Source organism: Callithrix jacchus, chromosome 1 (genome assembly GCF_049354715.1).
Source record: "Callithrix jacchus isolate 240 chromosome 1, calJac240_pri, whole genome shotgun sequence".
Classification (NCBI taxonomy): Eukaryota; Metazoa; Chordata; class Mammalia; order Primates; family Cebidae; genus Callithrix; species Callithrix jacchus.
In genome coordinates this window covers 96,174,930-96,187,199 of record NC_133502.1, presented here as the reverse complement: position 1 = coordinate 96,187,199, position 12,270 = coordinate 96,174,930, and the positions used below count along the sequence as shown (strand labels likewise).

General features: G+C 37.5%; 2 protein-coding genes and 1 pseudogene across 13 annotated transcripts in view; 2 read left to right on the top strand and 1 right to left on the bottom strand.

The window, feature by feature from the left end:
- The window catches only part of PIP5K1B (phosphatidylinositol-4-phosphate 5-kinase type 1 beta), a 346,015-nt gene that overhangs the window by 62,466 nt on the left and 271,279 nt on the right, over positions 1-12,270 (top strand). The window lies entirely within an intron of this gene.
- Positions 1-12,270, top strand: part of PABIR1 (PP2A Aalpha (PPP2R1A) and B55A (PPP2R2A) interacting phosphatase regulator 1) — an 85,303-nt gene that overhangs the window by 62,466 nt on the left and 10,567 nt on the right. The window contains exon 3 of the mRNA XM_078367106.1: positions 1-12,270. This exon is cut by the window's left edge and continues 13,257 nt beyond it; it is cut by the window's right edge and continues 10,567 nt beyond it. The gene's annotated coding sequence lies outside the window, so the exon portion shown is untranslated.
- Positions 1-12,270, bottom strand: part of LOC118154002 (cystatin-B pseudogene) — a 42,785-nt pseudogene that overhangs the window by 26,145 nt on the left and 4,370 nt on the right. For 5 of the 6 annotated variants that reach the window (XR_013533087.1, XR_013533092.1, XR_013533094.1 and 2 more), the window contains exon 3: positions 6,136-6,238. The product of XR_013533087.1 is annotated as a cystatin-B pseudogene, transcript variant X1 (transcript). Of the gene's footprint in view, positions 1-6,135 lie in introns of all 6 variants that reach the window. The other variant, XR_013533095.1, reaches the window with a different exon arrangement.

Sequence of the window (12,270 nt, the reverse complement as noted above, 5' to 3'; positions counted from 1 at the left end):
GATAATTATGGCAATGAGGTGGTGTGTTTCCTTCCCATGAATTGGTAAATCTCCTTCAGCTCCTGGGTTAACATCAAATGGTTTCTTAAGTGTAGGTGAAGAGAGTCAGAGTAAATGTAGATAAATGCTTTGAAGGACTGGTGGATTAGCCTTGTTCACTTACTACCTGTCTGCCAGAGAGATGAGAAACAGGACCTGGCTGACACCTTCTCTGGAAATTCTGGTGACATTCTGATTTTCTCCTCTCTCTCCTTTTATAGGTATCCCTTTTCTTGGGATAACCCTTCTACTATAACAACTTTTTTATTTTTTATTTTTGAATCACCACCTTTGTTTCAGCATCCTTTCCCGGAGAAGTTGGTTTTCCAGTTCATCTTGATTTTCTTTAATGTTGGCTGCTCTTTGGTGATATTTTGGGGTTTACTTTAATCTCAACAGTAAATGGTCTCCATAGTGTTCATTGCATTCAGCACCTAAGCAGTGAGTTATTTCTGGGAATAATCAGTTCAGCCTATCCACTGTGGGAGAATTCACAGTACTATTGATTACATAGGATGGCATTTCCACTTCTAAATGTCATCTTATTTTCCTAACTTGTTTTAATCATCTCTTACATTAGATTTTAAGATCCATTCTACTTGAGGACCTGTAGTTAAATGAATGAGTTGGCAGTATAAGATTTATCTCATGAAGATGCTGTATTTGTATAATAATAAACTTAACTCATCAAGGTATTACTATAGGCCTTTAGGATTTGGGTCTCTTTCTACTGAATGCTTTAGGGATATAAACATTTATTTTACTGGATTTTCATACTACTGTTTAATGGTATAATGTTACCTTATACATTCTACCAAGCATTGGAAGCTCAGACAAATTAAGCAATAATTTGTCAAAACAAAAAGTAGTTACGCTAGCAGAGACAAATAATTTATGCTAGTTACAGGTGATAAAGTTTTTCTTGTCCTCACTTTCATTTTGTGGTTTCTTAACCATAAACATCAATGTAGCAAAGAAAAATTGATTTTATGTTGGAAATTGTAATTACGTTGATTTCTTTAGCAATGGTTATTTACTGAAGCATTTTAAGCATATTTGACATTTGCATTTTAAAATAAAACTATTTTTTTTAAAGTGAAGAAGGCCCATGTAAATTCCCTGCCTTTTAGAACATGCATTCTGAATATTGTTTTAAAGCATTTCAACAAAAATGCTTTGATGGAATGCTACAGTCACTACTCATTTTCTTGAATTCAGTTGCAGGCTATTTGCTCTTAACTATTTTTTTTTTTTTTTAAGTGAGTGTTTACCATGTTTTTGCTCCAAAGGAAATCAGTTACAATTGTTCATAATGGGTGCTTATTTAAAAATGAAAGCTCTGAGGAAAACTGCGTTTCTAATTTTTAATATTTCAAACATTACAGATGTTAGCATTGTGCTGAAACAGAACTTCCCACTAGTATCATTTTAATGGTCTGTTCCATGGAGCAGTTGGAAATGAAACTGCGTCAGAAAATATTTATTAAAATGATTATACTTTACTGAAATTTGAGGGGGTACCTGTGCTGTACTGAATTCTGTGTTCTAGCAAAATATTTCATAATGATGCCTAGTATAAATTTGTATTAATGCAACATGGAGAAAATGGTCATTCTCTCTTGTCTGAGTTGGATTAAAGCAAAGTTCTAGCAGAAGTGCTAGAGCTATTTTTAAATGTACAAGGCCTGCTTTTTTTTTTAAATAAATTCTCCATCAAAATAGGACCTAATATTTTAAGAAATGAATAAAATTATGGCTATTTTGTGTTTAGAGAAATACTAATAGATTATAGAAAGTGATTTGCCATTTATTGAGATGGGCCAAAAACACATTAAAATGTCTAATTTGTTAATTACTTTTAAAAATGCAGATTTAAAAAACAAAATAGTGCCACTTTTTGTTACCAAAGTCTAAGGTTAGGAAGAATGATAATCGCAAGGTTGAAGTAGAGATGGAGAACAAGCACTGTCAGATCTGTTGGGAATGTCAATTGATGTAGACTTTCTCAAGGGTGATGTGTTTACAAGAAGCCTTGATAATACATGTTCTCTGATCTAGCAGTTCCACTGCTGGGAATTAAACTTTAGGAAGTAATTGGACAAGGAGCCAAAAAATAAAGACAATGATATTAATGATAGCATTGTTTCTAACCTCAAATATTGAAAACACCTTAAATTTCTATTAGTAGATAATCAAATTATGGTTCTTTATTCATTGAGTACCTTGTAGCTACATAAAATGATACCGTGTAGGAAAAGATGACATAATATGGTAAGCAGTTGGCAAACTGGTATGTATAATATTGTCTCATTTATGATTAAAAAGAATGTGCACTAAGACTTGGTGGACAAGTCTTGGTTAACAAAATGTTAACAGAGGCTACCACTGGATAATGGATTGCCAGAAACTTACTTTGTTTTTTTGCTGTTTTTTATATATGAAATACAGATATTTTGTATAATTAAAAACTATTGTTATAAATGTATCTGTCTTTGATCTAGCACTTCTACTTTGAATAATCCGTGCAACAAAATGAATGTACAAAGATGTTAAATAATGTTCAGTGCAGCATTGTTAAAAATAGTTGAAAAAAATTAATTTACCTGCTGATTCCCTATTAGAAATATATATAAGAAGGTCATGGAATAGCCATACTTCACAGCCAATGAAATTGAAGATGTAAGCCTGTATTTACTGATATGGAAAAGGTATTCACAACATATAATATGGAAAGGGAAAGTTAATAAACTTTGCATGTATCTAGATAGGAGGTATGCACACAGATGAAAATCTGGAATACTTTTTATTACAATGTCAAAAGTAATTGTTTCCAAATGATGGGATTGTGGGTAATTTTCAACTTCATTTCTATGTGTCTGTATTTTAAAAGTTTTGTACAATAAATATCTCTATTACCAAAACAAGTATAAATCAACAACATCAGATATCAAAAAAGAGAAGTAACCAAAAAATATTTTTAAGTATTATGTGAAACACTGTGAAGACAGGTGAAGTGAGTGCTATTTCTAAGAAAATTCTCTTTATTAAAGTGGCTCCAGGAGAGAGAGTCATAACCATGAAAGAAATGAAAATGTTATCAAAGGTGCTTTCTAAATTCAAAGTGCAGACCCCCAGATGGCCCCAGAAAATTCTTCAAACATTCGGGGATATTGATATTAAGTAGGGCAACTATGTAATTTATTGACAGGAGCTTTAATTGAGAGGATCAGCATAAACTAGAATGCCCCATGTAAACCTGACAGATGGTCACATTACTATTTCAATTTTTTCTAAGTATAGAGCAAAAGACAGACTTTCAAGATTTTTTAAGATACCAAAATGATCTTAGTACCAAAACTTCACAAAGATAGCTGGCATGGGCATGTGCCTGTATGTGCACATACACTGCAGATCAATCTTGATGCAAAACCCTTTCATAAAATACCATCAAATAGAATTTACCAATGCAGGCTAGGTGCTGTGGCTCGTGCCTGTAATCCCAGCACTTTGGGAGGCCTAGGCAGGTGGATCTCTTGAGGTCAGGAGTTTGAGACGAGCCTGGCCAACATAGTGAAGCCCCATCTCTACTAAAAACACAAAAATTAGCTGGGCATGGTGGCACACACCTGTAATCCCATCTACTTGGGAGGCTGAGGCAGAGGAATAGCTTGAACCTGGGAGGCAGAGGTTGCAGTGAGCCGAGATTGTGCCACTCCACTCCAGCCTGGGCAACAGAGCAAGACTCTGTTTTAAAAAAATAAAATAAATAATTTAGCAATGCATTAAATAAACACCATGATCAAGTGGATACATCACAAGAATTTAAGCTTGGCTAATATTGGAGAAGCTAGTCCACGTATTATATGAAAAAGGAAAACCTGTGCGGTCATCTTAATAGGTGCCAAAAATACTAAAATTCAATGCCTACTAGTACATTAATTTGTGCAGTGGTTACATGACTATAAATTTTTCAAAACTAACTGAACTGTATTCTTTAAAAGGCTGAATTTTAGTGCACTAAATTATATACCAGTAAAATAAACTTTTAAAGGAATAAATAAAAGCAGTTTATGGTAACAAAAAAATTTGACACATATTTCTAAATAAAAAGAAAAAAATAAAACAGTAAAATAAGTAGAATGCATTCCCATTTAAATCAAATATATGATAAGTATGCTGACTTCCACTGAAGTTATAAACCTTACATAGAAAGTACCAGTCAGGAGATGAGAGAAGGAAATAATACCCATAAATATTGGGGCCGAAGTTGCAAACAATATTATTTGCAGATGTTTCAATTGCACAGCTAGAAAGAATCAACTGAAAAATTATTGGAAACAACAAGAGAAATCAGTAAGCTGGATGGCTAGTTCCACTATGTAGGTGGGAATAGAAGTGGGAAGAAAAGGAAAAAGTAGCTGTATACATACATGATCCATTAGGAGAAGTTTCTGAGTTTACACCATCATTCAGATGTATGTGACATACCCCAGGCCCTACGTTAAGCACTGAAGGACACTTTACCTATGAGACACAGTGGCTGCCCTTTCTCAAAGAGCATGTAGCCAGAGACAGGAGTTGGGTATAAATAAAAATAACAAAGGACTTTATGGAGCAGTGATCACCAAGGGGCAGAAAAGGAATTCCTAGTCCTGGGGAAGGAAGGCACAGACTGTAAAAGTAAAGAGAGAGAAGAATGGGTTGTGAGAGGTCGCAGCTTGTCCTCAGAGTCTAAGCCAGCCTTTAGGAACCTTTCGATTAGGTCTACCCTATGTTTTACTTTTAAATTTGTTTTTTTAGTTGAATATCTACAAATGTTGAGTATCCCCTTTTTTAAAAATCTAGATTTTAAACTTCTATTAAAAAATTAGAAGCTTGGCCAAGGTATGGTGTCCTTTTCTGCAAAGGCAACAGTTGGGTGGAATTGAGCAGTGGCTCTCAGCTACCTTTAGGTGCCTGAGGCTCTCCAGTCTGCTAAGTGAAAATGCTCTATTCTCTCAGTGCTATCACCAGACAGTTATCATCTGTTGTTGGCCCCTGGAGGCATTTCAATAGAAACCCCTGGTGCTGATAATAAAGTAGAGATACTGGGCAACCCTTCCCCACTCTTGCTTATAAAACAGTACCTTTAGAAATTGGCTAGTCATAGTTTTCCTGTTGGGAAAAGCCATGGAAGCCTTTGAACAAATGATGAGATATTTGCCTCAGTAAATGTACAGTTTGTTTATTCTCAGTAACACATCCCTATTTCCCTTGTATTATTTTTAAAATTGAAAAATTATTTGAAAAATTAAGAGCTATCTCTGTGGGGAACTGGCCATTGTCTACATCTTCCTCAATGCATTCTTTCTTTTGAATCTGAGGCATGTGCAGAATGCTTTTTAGCCCTGGGAAATCTTTCTGTTTTTTGACACATCATTAAGATTAATTGAGCCTTTCGATTTTACATTTTCCAAGAGCAAATTAAGTAGGAAAAATGGGACAGGTTTTCGCTGTCACTCGTGCTTTGCTGTGCTTTTTTCCAACTTATATTCTATATCTGATGGCCAGATCTGTGAAGTATTCTAAAAGCAGTAGTATTAATTGCATTTTCCTGTCATTTTTGCTGAAGGGCAGATGTTTTTATGTTGTTAATGATGGGTCGAGTTAAACATAAGCAGCACACTTAAAGTGTAACTAAGTATTATTTATGAGAAAAGAACAATGTAATTTCCCCAGATTTGGCTAATCTAAAGCTAAGGTTTATTTTATAGACTTTAAACAAATATTTGTAACCTTTTATTTGTGCCTTTACTTCTATCCCCACAATCCACTCTAGGCTTTTGGTCCCTTTTGTCTTTTCTTTTGTATCATTAGTATTTTTCTTACCTCTAGTTACTTCTCAGGAAAGAACAAATGTTAAAGAAATTTCAGTCCTCAAGAACACTTCTGTGGCCTGTCACGGTGGCATGACATTGTTTGCTTTCCTCTTGTTCTTCGTGAAAATGCCTACCAGGGTACCTGGCACCCAGTTGGAACTTGAAAAATATTTTTTTAATTTGAATTAGCCAAGTTCTTGAGATAGGCAGGCCTGTCTCACTGCTTTCAGTTTCTTACCATCTGCCAATGGTGTGGCTCCTCTTTTCTGGGTTTTCCACGCCTTGTCTCCTAGGCCTCTGCTAGAGCTCTCTCCCCAGATCACCAGTTCCTGCTCCTACCCCTGAAAAATAAACAATTCTTATTTCTTTAGCATTGCTGACAAGTGACCTCTGTCCTTCTTTATGCAACAATCAGCCCTCATGGAATATAATCAGAAATACTCTTTATTTTTTCCCTTTCCTATAAACGTATTCAGTGGGGAATGGTCTTCCCTGGCTTCTGAATGAAAATTCAGGAACCATTCTTTCTTCTCACTCCTAGGCAATAAAATGTCCCACCACCATGTCAAATTACTGTTTCAAGCTGGTATCTCAAATGTCCAGTAGTATGCAATTAGCAAAGCCTCCAACTTCACTGTACCTACTCCTCTCCCTCAGGAAGGGGCATGGCAGGTTAAAAATTTCAGCTCCTGACGAGGGGCATGGTTCTGTTCCTTTCTTTTCCTGCCTTTTGCCACCAATTCTGCACCTTGCTGGGGTCTGACTTCTCAGGGTCAAAATAAGGACAAAAGAGAGAAGGATCTAGAATAATTTGAGTATTGACTTGGTGGTTTGTAAAGATTGTTGTGTGGTTTATGCTCAAAAGAAGTGCTGTAGTGCGGGGTCCCCAGCCTCTGGGATGTGGACTGGAACCAGGCCACACATAGGAGGTGAGTGGTGGGCAAGCGAGCATGACTGCCTGAGCCATACCTCCTGTTGGATCAGTGGCAGCATTAGATTCTCATAGAAGCACAAACCCTATTATGAACTGTGCATGTGATGGATCTAGGTTGCTTACTCCTTATGAGAATCTGATACCTAATGATCTGAGGTAGAATAGTTTCATCCCAAAACCATCCCCCTTCCACTGCCCACCCCATCCCATGGGAAAATGGTTTTCCATAAAACTGGTCTGGTGTCAAAAAGGTTGGGGACCATTGCTGTAGTGGGTTTGGGGTAGAACGGAGATCATGTGTAGATGTGTTTGAAGAATCTGTGGAACATAATGTCTCATAAGTAACTGTATGTGACAGTCTGGAGATGTCAGCCCTACCTAGAGATAGAAATTTGAGATATCAGCATACTGATCATAGTTAAAACCATGGGAGTGGTTACTGTTGCACAGAGAAAGCATTTACAGTGAAAGAGAAATCTAGAGAGCAGACATTAGGTAGCAATCCTTACAGACTTAATAAAGCATTCTAGCTCTCTGTCGGATGCCTTTTTCACCCTGAAGAAATCATGGGCTCTTTCTGAACCTTAGATTCCCTGCTGATGAAAGTTAGTGAAGGTGATTTCTATAGTTCCTTTAAGATCTGACATGTTGTGGGTCTATCCCTTTGTATTAGTTTTCACAACTGCTTTGGGACAAATAGTGAATTTACTAATTGCTTAACTTTATAAACTTGCTAGTATCTATAAGCATGTACAATTATATGGACCCCTCATTTATCTTTCTGATAAGGAGATGACTGTCTTGTACACCTCAGCTCCACCAACAGTCTTCAAAGAAAACCTGGAACACCATGAAAATGGCAGGTTCAAGGAACCCAAGTGTATTTCATGTGAGTCAATAGAGAGTGATGATTAAGAGTTCAGCCTCTGAAGCCAGAATCCCTTGGCTCAAATTCCTCTGCCATCACCTCAGGCAACTTAGTTAACCTCTCCACTCTTTGTCTTATTTCCTCATCTTTAAAATGAAGGTAAGATGACTAGAAATGGGTGTAGGAATTAAATGAATTAATACACAAAATATTTAGAGAGGTACTTAGCACATAGGCCCTCACTGGGTGTGAACCATCATCATGTGATAATGATAATGATAAGACAGCCTTGTCTGATGAAAAGGGTCTTAATTGCAAGGGAAGGTTACTGTCTTAGTCTTTTAGTTTTCAAAAGGAGAGTGAAGAAAAAAAGTCTGTACCATTTTCTAGTAAGTGGTAACTTTCAGATGGCTGAACTCTGTGGGTGATAAAAATTCATTTCTTACTAACAAATTGAGCAGCAGGTGAAAAAGTTGTGGACACTGAAATGCAGTTGTATTCGGTTTATAAATTTGTATGAGGTAGGAGGAATTAGAATACACCAACTCTTAATATTTTTTCTTTTTGTTGGATTTACTGGTGTCATATTTAGCTCAAAGGAAAGCTGCATGAGAAGAAAAATGCTCACTTTCTCCGTAATACGCCTTTTTTTTTTTTTTTTTTTTTTTGACAGAGTCTCACTCTGTCTCCCAGGCTGGAGTGCAGTGGCACAATCTCAGCTTATTGCAACCTCTGCCTCCCGGGTTCAAGCGATTCTCCTGCCTCAGCATCCCAAGTAGCTGGGACTAAAGGTGCCTGCCACAACACCTGACTAATTTTTGTATTATTAGTAGAGATGGGATTTCATCATATTGGCCAGGCTGTTCTTGAACCGCTAACCTTGTGATCCACCCACCTTGGCCTCCCAAAGTGCTGGGATTACAGGCATGAGCCACTGCACCTGGTCATGCCTTTTTATCTTAACGTGTCTTAGAGGCACTAGGCGTGGTGGTATGCACCTATAATCCCAGCTACTTTTGGGAAACTGAGGCAGGAGAATCTCTTGAACCCAGGAGGTGGAGGTTGCAGTGAGCCGAGATCGTGCCACTGCACTCCAGCCTGGGTGACAGAGGGAGACTCTCAAAAAAAAAGAAAAAAAAGCATCTTAGAGGCTAAGACATTCTTGGCTGTAAAGTTGTCACCTTCTAAAACCTAAAAATTTCCCTAAGACATGTTGCTATTGAATCTTTAGGTTTGCAGCAGCCACTTCAAACTTCTTTTGAACATTTGACCTGTTCCTGAAAACATCCCTCTAGGTGTCAGCTACATGGAGGGAAAGACACACGTTAAGGAGCAGTAACTACTGAGACTTCTTATAACTTCTCTCAGTTTCTTCCTTTTTGCTCTTCTTATTTTGTCTGAGAGAGGCTGGGCTCAACCTGTTTGTCAGACACAACCAACTATGTGCCCCCTCTGCAGTTTATTGTATGCCAAGAAGGATGGTGACATGACAGCAGTAATTCAAAATAGGGTTTTAAGTGAATAAATAAGAATAAGCCTCTGGGATTAGTCCCAATTGAAAAGTTCAGCTCTACGGGGGACGGTAGCTGCTACTGTTGGGGATTAACAAATGGCTTGCTGCAGGGAATAGTATTCACTGATCCTGCTACATTTTAGTTATTGGTGGCCTCTCTGCCCAGTGCCCATCTCTTCCCAGACACACAGATGGTGCTGGCAAACATCTTAGAAATGTGGTTTTGCTCAACTATCCTACTCAGAAACTCTATCTGCTTATATATGAACCTTCCAATTCATAGTTTTTAGACCACAGAAAATGTATAGCTCTACAGTTAATATACAGCCTTAGGGAAGAAGACAAAGAATTTCCTTCCATAGAATCAAACTATAAGAAAACAGAGGAAGCCTTCTGGTAAGGGCAGTAGATAAAAGGGTAGGATCATTTTGTGATCATAGCACTGAACATGTGAATAAAGAATTCTGTTATAGGGCCTTTACTGTTTGCAAGGACTTTTATGGACACCATATTATTTTATCTTTACAGTAAAAAAGCTGCATCCCCACTTCATAAGTGACAAAGTGAAGCCTAGAGAGGTTGACACACTTGCCCAGAGTCCTACTGCTGGAAGTATGATAATTTGACTTCAAGTTTGATTCTTTCCTTGCTGTGCCTTGTTGTGCACTAATGCACTGAGCTCTTAGGTTTCCCAAACACTTACCCAGCTGAATGGTGCAGGTACATAAATCCAACTAGATTTGCAGCCTTTGCATGTTTTAAAGTTAACTTTATACATTATCCATAAAGCCATCAGTTTTTTTCCCCCTCCTTGGCAAATGGATTAATCCTTGAAGAGAAGGATGGCAGACAGGCAGAGAGAAGCATTTCGCCAAAGAAAGGGCTATCAATTGTACTCTTGGATTATATCCTAGCAGGGGTTTAATGGCAAGAAAAGACACCAAAAAATGGACACTGCCTAAAATGTTTGAAATCAGTGAGGAACAAGGAGAGATATAACTCCTGTTTTCTATTCAATTCAAAAGACTTAAGGGAGAAGAGATGGCTGTTTTAATTTAATATCTTCTTTGATAGTCCCCCATAAAAAAACTGAACAAAGTAACTACAATCCACAATTACTTGTTTACTTGAATTGTGCTGAAGGCTTAACCTGTAAGATTCTTCTATCAAGTCTTTGAGGCCCCTTTCTATCCATTCACTGTCTCCATATGAAGGATATATCTCCATGCAATGGTGTGATGGCTTTTTACTTCATCAAAGTTGAGATGGCTCAGTAACACCTTTGTACATTTCTACCTTGATTTTCTAATCTTTGCTGTTGCTCTGAAGTTTTAAGGATTAGATTAAGCAATTTGAAGGTAGATAACATGGAGAGTATCTGTACTTAATTGGGCCCTCAATAATTGTTTGTAAAATGAATGGTTGGTAAGTTTCTGAGATCATCTATTATTTTCTTTCATCAGAATAACCAAATGAGTTCTTGGTAGCCAGAATTGTGTTCTTAAATACGATTCTTATTCCTCACATATGTTCTAACAGCCTACGCTGAGTTCCTATGATGCTACTTTAATTCTTTTCCATTTCATGAATTATGCTAGGAGAATACCACTGAGAAGGCAACAGAGCCGATTTTGCTGAAACAAAATACACAAAGCTTGCAGTTGAGCAAATAAAAGGCAATAAAATGGGCTTCATTTCCTCTTTATTGCTTTCTTAGAAGTAACTAACTTTAAGGGTACTGTAGGAACAGGGCCAAGAAAAGCTGAGTGTTCTATCTTGGTGATCTGTAACTGGCTTCAGACGAGTCTTCAGGGTTTATGTGAGGTTTCTAGAGTCTACTGGTGTTTAGGGCCCCAATGAATTGCAACTTTAGGGGTGTCTGTGTTTCTCTTTTCCCTCTACTGTCAGGTTAGCACCTCTTCCACTGATACTGTTGTGTGTCAGATTTGGAAGCTCAGCATTCCAGTTTAGATTTCTGGTTAGTGTTTGAACAAAATATCTTCCTTCCAATTGAAGTACGTACATTCTCACCCTATTCTGTCCTCCTCCATTTACATTTCATGCTGTTTTTGTCCATATCAAGAACATTTTGAGGTCTAATTTTATATAGTAACATGTATACATTTTAAGTTGTTTGATAATGTTTTCCATATGTGTACCCTGTGTAAACTAGCACACAGATCAGGATATAGACATTTTCTTGCAGCCCCACCCAGTCAGTCCTAAGGGTAACCACTATAGTAGTCCCTCTTCATCCAAGGGGAAATGTTCCAAGACCCCCAGTGGATGCCTGAGACTGCAGAAACCAAATCCTATATATGCATGACTACCTAGCACTAGAGCTAATTCATCCTTCCGTGTTTTATGTCTGGTACCTCTTTTGTACTTTTATCAGTGTAGATTCTACTGGATATCTTCCAGAAGAGGCCAGTTTACTCGCAATTGAAGTCTCACTTGTATAGTATCCTTTTACCTTGGTCAACTTCTTTAACTCTGCTGGAAATGTGCAGCAGCTTCTTCATTGGCAGATGTAACCTCTCTACTAAAACCTTTCATATTTGTCAGTCCAAACCTATTCCCAAATTATTGTATCCATGATGTACTTGCAGTAAGTGGCTTGGTGTCATGTCACTCATTTCAGGGGATCCCTTGCTGAAATCTTCATATAGGCTCACTGCTTTCTGGTGCAACACATTGCCACCAATTGGAACGCTTTCTGTTCATGTCTTCCACCCACAAATTTGATGCCCTTTCCATCTGCACTAAGCACTTACCAAACACTATCACCATTATGTTTGCAGTTTGAGATGCGCCAGCAAAACTAGCACAAATTTCTTTTTCCTTCTTCACAGTTTTATGGATAGAGGATTTGTTTTTACCACAGATCTTAGCAATTTCAGCATATTATTTTTTTTTACCCTTTCACTCAGAGGAAGCACTTTATAGCTTCTATTTGGCATATTACAATTGCCAGCATCACTACTTTTGTGCTTTGGGGCCACTATTAAGTAAAGTAAGAGTTACTCAAATATAAGAACTGCTACAGGAGTCAATCTGG